A 13,426-nucleotide genomic window follows, 5' to 3' on the forward strand; every position below is an offset into this window, starting at 1 on the left:
AGGAAATAAAGGGCATCTGATGAGGATAAAATAATTTGAAGTTGACCAACCAAGATAATCGGAGTCCATTTTTCAAATCCTAGAATGCAGGATGTAAATATGACGACTCCTTTGTCATTCAGTTGGTGAATGAAGATCTCGATTCAACTCATTTAAATATTCCAAATAGAAATTTGCGTAACCAACCTAATCCTGAGGATGACAATAAATACATTGTGTGACAATTAATGAGGTACGAGAAAAAGCCCTCAAACATTCAATATATATTTAATTCTTCTGCTATACAATTAAAAGTATTAACTTGATCATCGGAGGGTCCTTGGCCGGCACCCTACCGTTCCAGGTCACGAGAATTTTCGTACCAACAAGTACTATATACTTTATAAGTAAACTAACCTCACTTGTTCCGCCCCTTGTTTTTTAGATCCACTATGGTGACAAAAGAAGGTGAAAGATGGATAAATAAGAAGGAGGAACATAAGAGTATGATGGAGAAAAAAGAGAAGGTAATGGAGAGATGTGAGTACATAATTCTTGAAGAAGGAATGTACATGATTATTTTTGTCATTTTAATTAGGGTAAAGTGCAAAAAACCCCCCTGAACTATGGGGGTTTTGCAACTAACCCCCCGGAACTGCAAGAAACCCCCCTAAACTTTTAATTTTTTATAATTTGCCCACTCAGGCCACCGAAAAAGAAAAAAGACTAAGTTGCTCTTTTAATAAAACGACGCAGTTTGGTGGATGATATCAGTTTCACTTATTGACGTGGCACAGAAAATCTAACCGACCAATAACATTTGGACAACACAACTAGATAAGGATTGATATCTCTTGCATCACCCACACACAGCCAAACCTAATCAACATAAAACCCTAAAAAACGTTTGCCTTAAAGTCTGGGACTCGCATTCAGTAACTCTCTTACTCTGATTAACTGATTTTTTATTTTATTTTATTTTTATTTTTTTATATGTGTGTATATCAATTTTGTTATATAATGACCAAGCTTATGTATGTCTGTTTCTTACTTTATTCATGCGTTTTTCTTGCTTTGTACAATGTCTTTGTCGAAATTTTAAAGGATAGGAGTAAAAATATGTAATTGATGTTGTTGTGACCTTTTAGATTTCGTTTTTTTTTTATGCCTTTTTAGAACTCTGATGTTGTAGTTGATGTATAATTGTTTTGAAAGGTCCGAGGTATAATGTCTTTGCAGTGTTTTTTTTCTTCAAGTTGACTAGTCCCTGTCTAAAAACCTACTTTGTTGTTATTGTTTCTTTCTATTGTCTGCATAAAATAGTATACAATCTCTTTGTTTCATGACTTTATGTGACATGGTGGTCCCTCTGTGTTTGTCAAATGATATGCTTTGTAGTGGTCCTTTTTTTGTATTTAATTTTGACCCACCAATATTGATTGCATTGTCTATATTATATAGTGGTCCCTTATGTTAGTAAATATGTAACATGTGTTATGTAATTGTACCCCAATTGCATACTAACATACATAGTGATCATGTACTTAAATTATTAAATTGAATATGTTATTTAATGATTGCATTGTCTCTATTATTTGTACTTATTTGTACACTTAGTGAATGATGTGTCTATGTTGTAGAGGATTTGATATTCCAGCTCCAATTACAAATCATGAGGTATAGTTATTGTTCAATTTTAGTAAAAATTACCATATTCACAGCTTTAAAATTACATATCATATTCAAGCTCACTTATTGTTTTACCACTTTTCATTTCAGGTTCAAAACATACCATTTTCTTAATTATCACAAACCCAAGCATCATCTTCTAGGTGTAATGACAATAGTCCTATATTGAATGCTATGGTTTGTTTGTTGCTTTTAACTAAATGGTTTGTTTGTTGTTTTTAAGTCTCCGAAGATCATATAATCTGCTAATTAACTTGATCTATAATTTGCTAATTAACTTAAATTTTTTTTGTTTGCTTTTAACTGCATGGTTAACACTTATTTGTTTCATTGATAGGTCAATGATGAAAAATGAGTATGCATGCTGGTAGTGAAAATGGTCACAGAGTTGATGATGATCCTGTTGATGAATGTTTTGTTATATTTATAACTATTGCTGACATGAAGACTCCCATTTTTTAGTGATTATTCAAGTGAATGGAGTGAAGACATGTTATATTATAATGGTATTTTGTTTATTGTCAGTATGTTATATAATCATGTGGAAGACTAGTACAAAACTAACCTATTTATTGTCAGCTTTTTTGTTTACTATCAGTCTGTGTATGAAGACTTTATTATGAATGTATGACATGTTCTATCACTCTACTTATCAGTGTTTTAACTGCTGTATTTATTTTGGGAACACTTATATTAAGTGAAGGTCAGATCACCAAGTACATTGCATATGAAGTGAATTGCAGTGCACTTAGATCACCTGTTTTTTAGTGCACATGTTAACTAAGTGTGTCACTTTGACACTTACAGCTTAAGTGTATAACAGGTGCACAGTGCCAAAAACTAAATTATAATGTCTTTCATTTTTGCTTTAAGTGTATAACAGGTACAGTGCCAAAAACTGAATTATAATGGCTTTTATTTTTGCTTTAAGTGTATAACAGGTGCAGTGCCAAAAACTTGCAATTCTAATCAGAAAATTCAACCCCCAAAACCTTGCACTTCCAATCACTCTCATAACCTGTACTGCACTATCATTCAGTAAACCAAAATTATCCCCTAATTTTAAAAAGATAGTCTCGGTATTTATTTATTTGTTTTAATTGTATTTTTAATTATTTAATTGATTATTTGACTAATTGCTTATGTGTTTAATTGAATTAGGTATTACTTGATTATTTGATTATGTGTTTATGTATTATTTGTATTTGTCTATGTGTTAATTATTTAATTAGATTATGTGCTTAGATGGTGTTTTGATTAATTGTAAATTAAATGTTTTCTTTTCTTTTATTATTTTATTTTATTTTTTCTTTTATGGTTATGGTTAGTAGTAATGGGCCAACCAATTGGGTCCCATGGACTACTTGGATAGGAGGTTGGATGTGTATGGATTATTACCCATGGATAGTTATGTATATATATACATATATAAAAAGGAAAGTAATTTATTAATTACTTTTAAGGTAACTTGGGTAGTAATATTTATATGTTTTATATTTAAATAATAAAAATATACATAGATTTGATACGTGTTATGTTTTAAGTTACTTTATAATATTATGGTAACTTAAATATTATTGGATAATCCATTAATAAATAATGGAATGTGTATAATTTATTTATTTAATAAACATATACATAAATTATATACGTAACATATTTTACTTACCTTTTTAATATATATAAAAGGTAAAGTAATTTATTAATTACTTTTATGGTAACTTGGGTAGTAATATTTAATCTGATGTATATGTTTTATATTTAAATAATAAAAATATACATAGATTTGATACGTGTTATGTTTTAAGTTACTTTATAATATTATGGTAACTTAAGTATTATTGGATAATCTATTAATAAATAATGGAATGTGTATAATTTATTTATTTAATAAACATATACATAAATTATATACGCAACATATTTTACTTACCTTTTTAATATTTTAATATTTATTTTTTTTAAGTTGACTTGGATTGGGAAAAGGGTTAGGGTTATTTTATTTAGCCTATAAATATATAGCTATAGATTGTAAAAAGGGATTAGAAATATTCACGTGATATATTCTAGAGAGAGAGAGAGTTAAAGAGTGAAGGAGGAAGGAAGGAGGAAAATAACCCTGTAGAGAGAAGGTCAGGGAAGAAGAAGTTTAACTTTCAATCCGAAAGTTTAAGGCAAGTTCTTCTTCTATCTCTTTCCCTTTGATTTGTATTTCTGTACATGCGTAGGAAATTATAAGACTTATTAAACACATAAAATTAAATAATTATGCATGTTTAATTGGATTAGAACATATGTTTTATGAAATTGGTTCATATCTGTTCTTGTGTCATGAATTGATAAATGCATGATTTTGATTTGATTTCCAGTGTGAATTTTTATATGTTTACATTATGTATTTTTCATATCTGTGGAATGATGAAACGTAGAAACATGCCTAAGGTTCCTAAACATTAAATAGGAACTAGGTTTGGGTTTAAATAAATTTAAATAGACTCAATCATAATGATGCTTGCTATTTGAATGTTTTAGACAAACGAATGGATTTAATCTTTTAAAATGTTTTTGCAATTAAAATTAAATGTGTAGGATGAATTGGATATGGAGAATGCTTATTTGATGGTATAATAAAATATCATTATGTATAAGATTCAGTTTGTGCAGGACATATGATATAAGAAGCTTAAATAAATAATAAGTCATTCCTATTTTGTGATAACTTGATATCATATTATCATAGTTATTTCTGGATTGTTTGATACATTTCCTTAATCGTTACATCAATTGTTGGATTGTGTGGTTTAATGCACCGGTATGGGACGGTGGCATTCTAGGGATGGATTAACTTATCAGTTAAGTCCTACCTATTTTATATAAGGGAATGAATTAACTAAAATGTTAAGTCCTACTTATATTCAAGTCAGGTCGGCTGAACAAGTTGAATGACTTATGAATGATTAATTTATACTAGATAAGATGGTTACTAGATTATATATATATAAGTATGGTGCCATGATATGAGCTTGAATCTCAGGATCAGTGGTTAGGGTGCGTATATTGCCAGGGATGTGTAGCTAGATATAATATAGTTGTGTACCCTGGTAGGTCTAGGTACTCATGCCCACTATATGTGCGTTTTGCATGTTGCCTACTATTCAGGTTGAGACAACCCTATAGTCTAGTGAGGTTCCTTTAGTGTGTATATATATATATACGGACTACTAGTTACTGTTGGATTGACTAGGATGTATACGTGTATCGGATCTCTGTTTGGACTGTTGTAGAGTAGAACTTGTTTGTGGGCCTTACCCACCATTATTTTTCAGGTGTTCGTCAGGAGTAGAGGTTGTTCATGCTGAGCGGGGATCAGTCTACTTCATTCTTCCGATGCTACATAGGAGTTCCTTTATGATTCAGTTTCCTGATTTAGATAGTTATTACTGTCATTTGTTTAGTTTAGATTTTCTAGGGGTCCACACAGTATGGATTCCCGAGTTGTATTTTGGAGGATCAGTTGTATCAGAAGAGTTTATTAATTAATGAAAATATATTCTGAGGTTTATTATTAGATTATCATTTTAGTTTCTTGTCATCATTTCATTTATTCTTCTTTATTTTTTTGTACTCTGTGTTCATTTATTATCAATTTGTTTTGATATCCTCAGGTATTCGGGCGTGGGCCTGGCCAACCCGCATTCGAAAATCCGGGGGTATCACAAAAATCACCTAATTTTGGTCTCATTGCATTACAAATATAAATTGCAAATGCCAAAATAAATGTTCATTCTCATTCATATAACATCACCTTTAACAAAACAGATTGAATTTTCATTCATCTCAAACTTTTACAAGATTTTGATTCATACAATAACATACAATCAGAAAATTCAACCCCCAAAATACATGTTCAACATACAACACTACAATCAGATTTTTCAACTCCCAAAATACATGTTCATTCATACTACAACATACTACTAAATCCCAACAAGAAAAGGAGCTGGATATAGCGAATACTACAACTGACATCCCAAAAACAAAATTCACTTCACAAAAAGGCAAACAAATAGCACCACAACTGACAGGCCAAATAAAAACATGCTTCCAACTAACATTGTGATACCCCCGGATTTCTGAATGTGGGTTGGCTAAGCCCACGCCCGAATACTCGAGGATATCAAAATGAATCAGCATTAATCGAACACAGAATAATACAAATATGATAAAGAGGAATAAATAAAATTGCTGAAAGAAACTAAAACGATAATACATTACTAAAACCTCAGAACTAATTTTCATTAATAAATTCTGTTGATACAAATAATCCTCCAGCTTATACAACTCGGGAATTCATACTATGTGGACCCCTGAAAAATCCAAACTAACCAAACAATCAATAATCTACAATTAGATACAGAAAACACAAAGGAACTCCTATGTAGACAATCCGGAAGAATGATGTAGATGATCCCTGTTCAGCACGAACAATCCCTACTCTTGACGAATACCTAAAAAATGAAGGTGGGTCAAGCCCACAAACAAGTCCTACTCTACTACAGTCCAAGCAAAGATCCGATACGCAGATACATCCTAGATAACTCAACAATAGCTAAATAGTTCATAACTATATATATATATCCACACTAAATGACTCTCACTGGACTACAGGCCAGTCTCAACCTGATTAGTAGGTAATATGCAAAACGCACCTGAAGTGGGCATGAGTACCTAGACCTAGCAGGGTACACCTCAAACCATCATAGCTAGCTATACATCCCATTGCATATACGCTCCCTAACCATCGACTCTGAGACTCAAGCTCATATCGAGGTACCATAATTATATATATAAATTCCATCCAAAACCAATGTAGTGCTGCTCAGCTGTTCATTGCCAAGACATGACATTTAATTAGGATTAAAATGTTATAGTTAAATCCATTTCCTAAATCCAGAATAGGTAGGAGTTAGCATTTTGATCTAATCCAAACCTAATATGCCACCATCCACACCGGTGCATATAATCCACATAAATCCATATAATTGATAGAACAGATAAAGCAGTTCAACAATTAAAATCCATAATATGTAGGAGTTAGCATTTTGATCTAATCCGTACCTAATATGCCACCGTCCCATACCGGTGCATAAAATCCATAACATCCATGTAGTTGACAGGACAACATTTAATAGTTCATCAATTAAAATCCAGAACAACATCCATGTAATTGACAGAATAAAATTTAATAGTTTATCAATTAAAATCCAGAATAACATCTATGTAATTGACAGAACATAATTTAATAGTTCATCAATTAAAAATTCAACATAAGCATAAATAAAGTCTGATAAATATATGACCCTATTATGCATCCAAAACCAAGTTTAAAAATCATGTTCCAGCCATTTACATTACTAAACTAAGACTAGGCAATTAAATCATTTATATACGTTAACAACATGCAAAATTGTTTAACTTTCATATTGTTCAAATCAATAGCATATAGATAAAGATTATGCATCACGAAATCCTAATATATCACGAAAATTATTTAGAATCCCATTTACCAACCCAGAACAGTCCGAAAATCCCAAAAACATCAAAACTGTGCTTGAAAACCAATTCCAGTAGGTAATTTGGTAAGAGAGCAAGCTCCCACACAAGGGAGTCAACTCCCCAACCTTGGGAGCCGGCTTTGTGACCTAAAGAGCCTGCTCCCTAATTCCATGGAGCAGGCTCTCTCTCTCACAGAGAACCGCGAGCAAAAATATTTAGGGAGCCGGGTCCAACCCTTTGGGAGCTGGCTCTGTCCCTGTTTCCTATTGTCGTCTTCATCTCCGACAATGTTTAAAACCCTCTGTAAGGTTTCATTTAGGTCCCCAGAGGTCCGTCTATATCCCACAACTATCCTAGAAACTTTTAAAGCACAGTATGCATCAATTACAACAATTAAAATTCATGATACTAAACAATTGATACAACAATTCAATCTCAGTTAATCAACATGTAACAATGGTTTAAACTCTAAATCACATGCATACATAATCAATTTTAATGTCCGGTAAGTTCTTGGAGACTATCTAGGAATGCACAGAACACAGGTTAAAGGAAAAGAGCAAGAAATAGAACTTGCCTTTGGTTTCAGTTTGGAAACCTTAACCCGTCTTCTCTATTATTTCCGATGACCCTTTAACTGCCGTCTACTACTCCTGGTTCAACCCACAAGCAACCATTTTCCTTTCTCCTTGGTCTGATCTGTAATCTACGGCCAAAACTCCTAACTGTTCCTCTCAGTTTCTTTCAAACTTCTCTGTATTTTCCCCTGCCTCCACTGATACGTGACTAGGGTTCTAAACTCTTGGCAGACAAAACATAAATATATATATAGGCTTATTCAAAACCTAATCCCAACCAGATACTAAGTCGGCTAAAATAGAATAAGAAAAATAAATAATACAATTATATAATTGTAATACCCCTATATTTTAAAGAATTATTTAATTAAATTAATTGCCTTTAAATGAATTTAATGAATTTATTTGTTTTAAATTAATTATTTATTTACTTGTTTATTTGATTTATTGGTATGATGATGTGCTTGGTTGTTGATTGATTTGTTGGCGTGTTGATTTTTATTTGTATGGTATGACTTGGTTGTTAATTCTTATTAGATTATGTGCTACATGTATTTAGTTGTTTTAATATTAAGTATTTATTTATTTGTTTAAATTTAATGGATTGCGCTTCGATTATTTGGACCAAAGGATGTGAGTCTTGGGTTGGAGAAGGAAGCCTTAAAGGATTTGGGATGGTTTAAACACCCATGGATTTATGCATGAGTATATATATATATATATATATATATATATAATGCATATTAAATGGATTATATATATATAATTATATAGAGAATTATATATTTATAGTAAGTATATATGTATAGAACTATATGCATATATATGGTAAATATAGTTAAAAAGGATTTATATGTATAGAACTGTATGCATATATATGGTAAGTATAGTTAAAAAGGATTTATAAATATATATTACATAATATATATATATATATATATATATATTTATTTATTTATATATTTTATGTATATTAATATTGTTGAGGCTGAAATCCGCGCAGTCCGATACGATACCGTTTTCCTGCAAGGAAGAGAGGAGAAGATCGATGAACGTTGACGGCACCGGTGTGGTGCCTGCCAAGAGCTCTCCGACGATCAAATTAGTCACGGAGGTCTAAAAAGAAGGCAGGGATTCATAATAATTTTTACGTCGTACCTTCTTTAATGGCTTGGTGCCCTATTTATGGCTGTCGATTGGAATCAAAATCGTTCCGCTGATATCGATGGTTGACCTTATCTTCCGCTTGTGCGAAATCATAGGAGATTTATTACCAGATTTGTCGGGATATGATTTAATCCTTTTGACCTCCTCTAGTTATAGTAGGATTATTCTTACTTGTTGAACCACGTCAGATTTGATTTCATTATCCTTGATAATGAAATCTAATCAATCTTATCGAGGGTAGGGTAGGTTTATATTTTTCCCTATCAGTTGCCCCCCATTCCCAAGCTTGCACGTCTAGCTTTGGGAATGTAATAAATAATAATAATACTTTTTCTTTTTCTTTTTCTTTCTTTTTTTTTTTTTTTTTTTTTTTTTTTTCCAACCCCGGTGAACAGTACCCGCGAGTACTATTCCCGCGGGTACTATTCACATAAATAGTAACTTAGGGAATTTTTTTTTTTAATACCCCTGTGAACAGTACCCGCGGGCACTATTCATGTGAATAGTAATTCAGGGTGTTTTTTTTTTTTTTTTTTTTTGCACCCAAGGGAACAGTACACGCGAGTACTGTTCCTGAACAGTTTTTTTTTTTGGCACCCGAGGGAACAGTACCCTCGGGTACTGTGCATGAACAGTACCCGCGGTACTGTTCATGAATAGTAATAATAATAATATATATTTTTTTTCAACCCCGGTGAACAGTACCCGCGGGCACTATTCATGTGAATAGTAACTCAGGGTTTTTTTTTTTTTTTTTTTTTCCCCGAGGGAACAGTACTCTTCCTTTTATAAGGGAATAAATTATACGAGTTTCGTCCCTTTAGTAAGGGAATTGAACTTTACGAGTTTTACTCAGCTCACCTCTTTAATAAAGGATTTTTATTTACTATCCCTTATTGTAAGGGGATATTAATTATGGGATTCATCCAACCCAGGTCCTTGTAGTACAGGACATTCATTTATTATCCTTATATTACAGGGATATGGATTACGGGATTTAACCCGGGTCCTGATAATACAAGATACTTATCCCCTATAGTCCAGGGATATGGATGATGGGATTCATTCAACCCGGGTCCTTGTAATACAGGACACTCATTTACTATTCCCTTATAGTACGGGGATACGGATTACGGGATTCATTCAGCCCGGGTCCTTGTAATACAGGACACTCATTTACTATCCCTTATAGTACGGGGATACGGATTACGGGATTCATTCAGCCCGGGTCTTTATAATACAAGACACTCATTTACTATCTCCTTTTAGTACGGGGATACGGATTACGGGATTCATTCAGCCCGGGTCCTTATAATACATGACACTCATTTACTATCCCTTATAGTACGGGGATACGGATTACAGGATTCATTCAGCCCGGGTCCTTGTAATACATGACACTCATTTATTATCCCTTATAGTACGGGGATACTACACGTATAAACTAAAAGGAATTTTATTAAAGACCATCATTATTAAAAATAAAATAACACGTGATGGAGCTACCCTCCATTTAAAATGATTAACTAAGATGCCCCCAGTCTTTATTGTGAATGACTTGATAAGGCTAATTCCAGCCGCGAGACAATTTCTAGTCGGTATACTCATCTGAGTCATTCTCATGATATGTGCTGTCACTCTGACTGAAGAACGATTTCTTATATTTGGTATTATTTTCATCCCTGGCGAGAGGGGCTGGCCTTTTCTTGTCCTCTCTTTCCTTCCGTGCACTCATGGTGTCTTCAGCGTTGATGTGTTTTTGCGCTCTGACTAGCAACTCTATCATGCTGGTGGGAGGTTCTTTTGATAAGGAGAACAAGAATCTGGAGGTTTGGAGTCCTCCTATGAAAGCGTTCAAAGCTACCTTGTCGTCCGCCTCTTCTACCTGCAACATCTCTGCGTTGAATCGGGTGATGTATTCCCGAATCGACTCTTTCTTTTGTTGCTCCACGGTAAACAGGTAGGTAGCCGGCCTCCTATGCCTCTGACTTGCAATAAAGTGGCTCACAAACTACTTACTCAATTCTTCGAAGGTGTTGATGGTTCCTGGCTTCAACTTGTTGAACCAAACTCTCACTGATCCCTTAAGTGTAGTGGGAAAAGCTCGGCACATGATTTCATCTGGCACAACGTGTAAATGCATAAGAGCTTGAAAAGTTTCTAGGTGATCGAGGGGATCTTTGGTCCCATCGAAGCTCTCGAACAAGGGCATCCTGAACTTGCTAGGTAGTGGACATTTCATAACGGCGGGGCTGAAAGGCAAGTTGGTCCTTTGTACCAGATCATCTACGGCGGCAGGACCTTTCCCTTTCATAGCCTGCATTACATCTTCCATTTTCCCCTTGAGATCCTTGATCTGCAAGTCAAGATGGGTAACTTTCTTTGTCTTTTCCTTAAGATAGAAAGCTATGCTTTCAGGAGGTCGGGAACTCCGTAGGAGAAATAGGTGAACCACCTCTCTATGTCGGGTTCCCACCTGGCTTTGTTCCACTTCAGTCTCATTTTGGGGGGAATGATTATCCCTCTCTTCAAGATTTTCATTACCTCCGTTTGGACTTGAGAGATCTTGTCCTGGAAAGTTTTGTTGAGCCGGTGGAACAAGGTGTTGCAAGAGCGTTGCATTTTGCTGGATCAACTGGTTCATACCCTGACTCAGAGTTTGAACCTGTAGTTCCAACGCTGCAAGCCGTGCCTGGTCGTTTGGGATGTCCAGGTTTTCACCCGACTCTACCCTTTGACCAGATCCCTGCGACGGTGTTTCTTCGGTAACCATACCGGACTGCAAACGTATATACCCAACGAGTAATTAATTGATTCAAGGGAATTGTGTTTCCCACAGACGGCGCCAACTGTTGAGGCTGAAATTCGCGCAGTCCGATACGATACCGTTTTCTTGCAAGGAAGAGAGGAGAAGATCGATGAACCTTGACGGCATCGATGTGGTGCCTGCCAAGAGCTCTCCGACGATCAAATTAGTCACGGAGGTCTAAAAAGAAGGCAGGGATTCATAATAGTTTTTACGTCGTACCTTCTTTAATGGCTTGATGCCCTATTTATGGCTGTCGATTGGAATCAAAATCGTTCCGCTGATATCGATGGTTGACCTTATCTTCCGCTTGTGCGAAATCATAGGAGATTTATTACCAGATTTGTCGGGATATGATTTAATCCTTTTGACCTCCTCTAGTTATAGTAGGATTATTCTTACTTATTGAACCACGTCAGATTTGATTTCATTATCCTTGATAATGAAATCTAATCAATCTTATCGAGGGTAGGGTATGTTTATATTTTTCCCTATCAACTATAGTTAGAGTCCTACGTAGAGGAGGATTGGCAATATTTATTATTTATTATTATTGGGTGAGGAATATATATATAATAAATAATTATATATATAATATAATATATGTGTATATATTTTATTTAAGATTATTATTATTTTTATTTGGATAGTCATACTAGGTATAGGATTATGGTATTAATATGTATAAATATACACATAAGGTTATATTGTTAAAAGGTTTTTCACGTTAGAAAAAAATAAGAGAAGCAAAAAGGGAAGGCTGACAAATAAAAGGCCAGATCAGAAAAAGAGGACGTCGGATTTGGAAGAGACAACCAAGGTTGAAACGTCAATTTTATTTCGAAACCTTCAGACAAGTTCTTTTCTAATTCTCCTTCTAGAACCCATAAGTTTATCACCTTGGGTATCAAAATCTATAGATTAAATTAGCATGTTAATCACCTAGACATAGGATAAATGCATGTGAAGAAATTGATTAGAAGAAAAGAAAGAATCATTCTTTAATTAAGAAACTTCTCCAATTCCTGTTTTAGTATTTTGACTGTATATCTTTCCTCGAGTATCAAAACGGCTCAACTTTCAAGTAGTTGAATGGAAATTCGATTATCTACAATTTTGTATTTCACGAAAATTTCGTGAAATGGATGTTTACCTTGTCAAAATTGGGTTGGAAGACAGTACGAATTTTGTATATATATATATATATATATATATATATTATCCCATAATAGTTTTAACCAATTTGGATAATTTGTATTAGATGGGTGTTGACCAAATAATTCTTAATATTTATATTTAACATATAACGTGTTATTTGGACATTGCTAAATTGTGTAACCTACGTGTTATATACGCCTATGTGTTATACTGCCACGCATAAATAAATAAATATAACCTAATCAACTAATAAGTTGTTCATTGATATTTATCATGTTTATATATGTGATGGTCGTGTTGATGAAATCGTAATAAGTTCTTTATTTAAATTAATTATATGCTTATAACTTGCATGGAGTCCGTATGTATGATTTATTTCATAGTTAATTGTAAAGTTTGGTACATGATTAAATTGGAGGCATGGATGAGTTGCTAAAAGTATAAATAAATTGTCTTATTAATTGTATAAATAAAATACATACATGGGAAACGT

This window comes from Cornus florida, unplaced genomic scaffold (assembly GCF_030987335.1).
Source record: "Cornus florida cultivar Cherokee Brave unplaced genomic scaffold, ASM3098733v1 CherokeeBrave_3.0.0_Hap2_Chr01, whole genome shotgun sequence".
Classification (NCBI taxonomy): Eukaryota; Viridiplantae; Streptophyta; class Magnoliopsida; order Cornales; family Cornaceae; genus Cornus; species Cornus florida.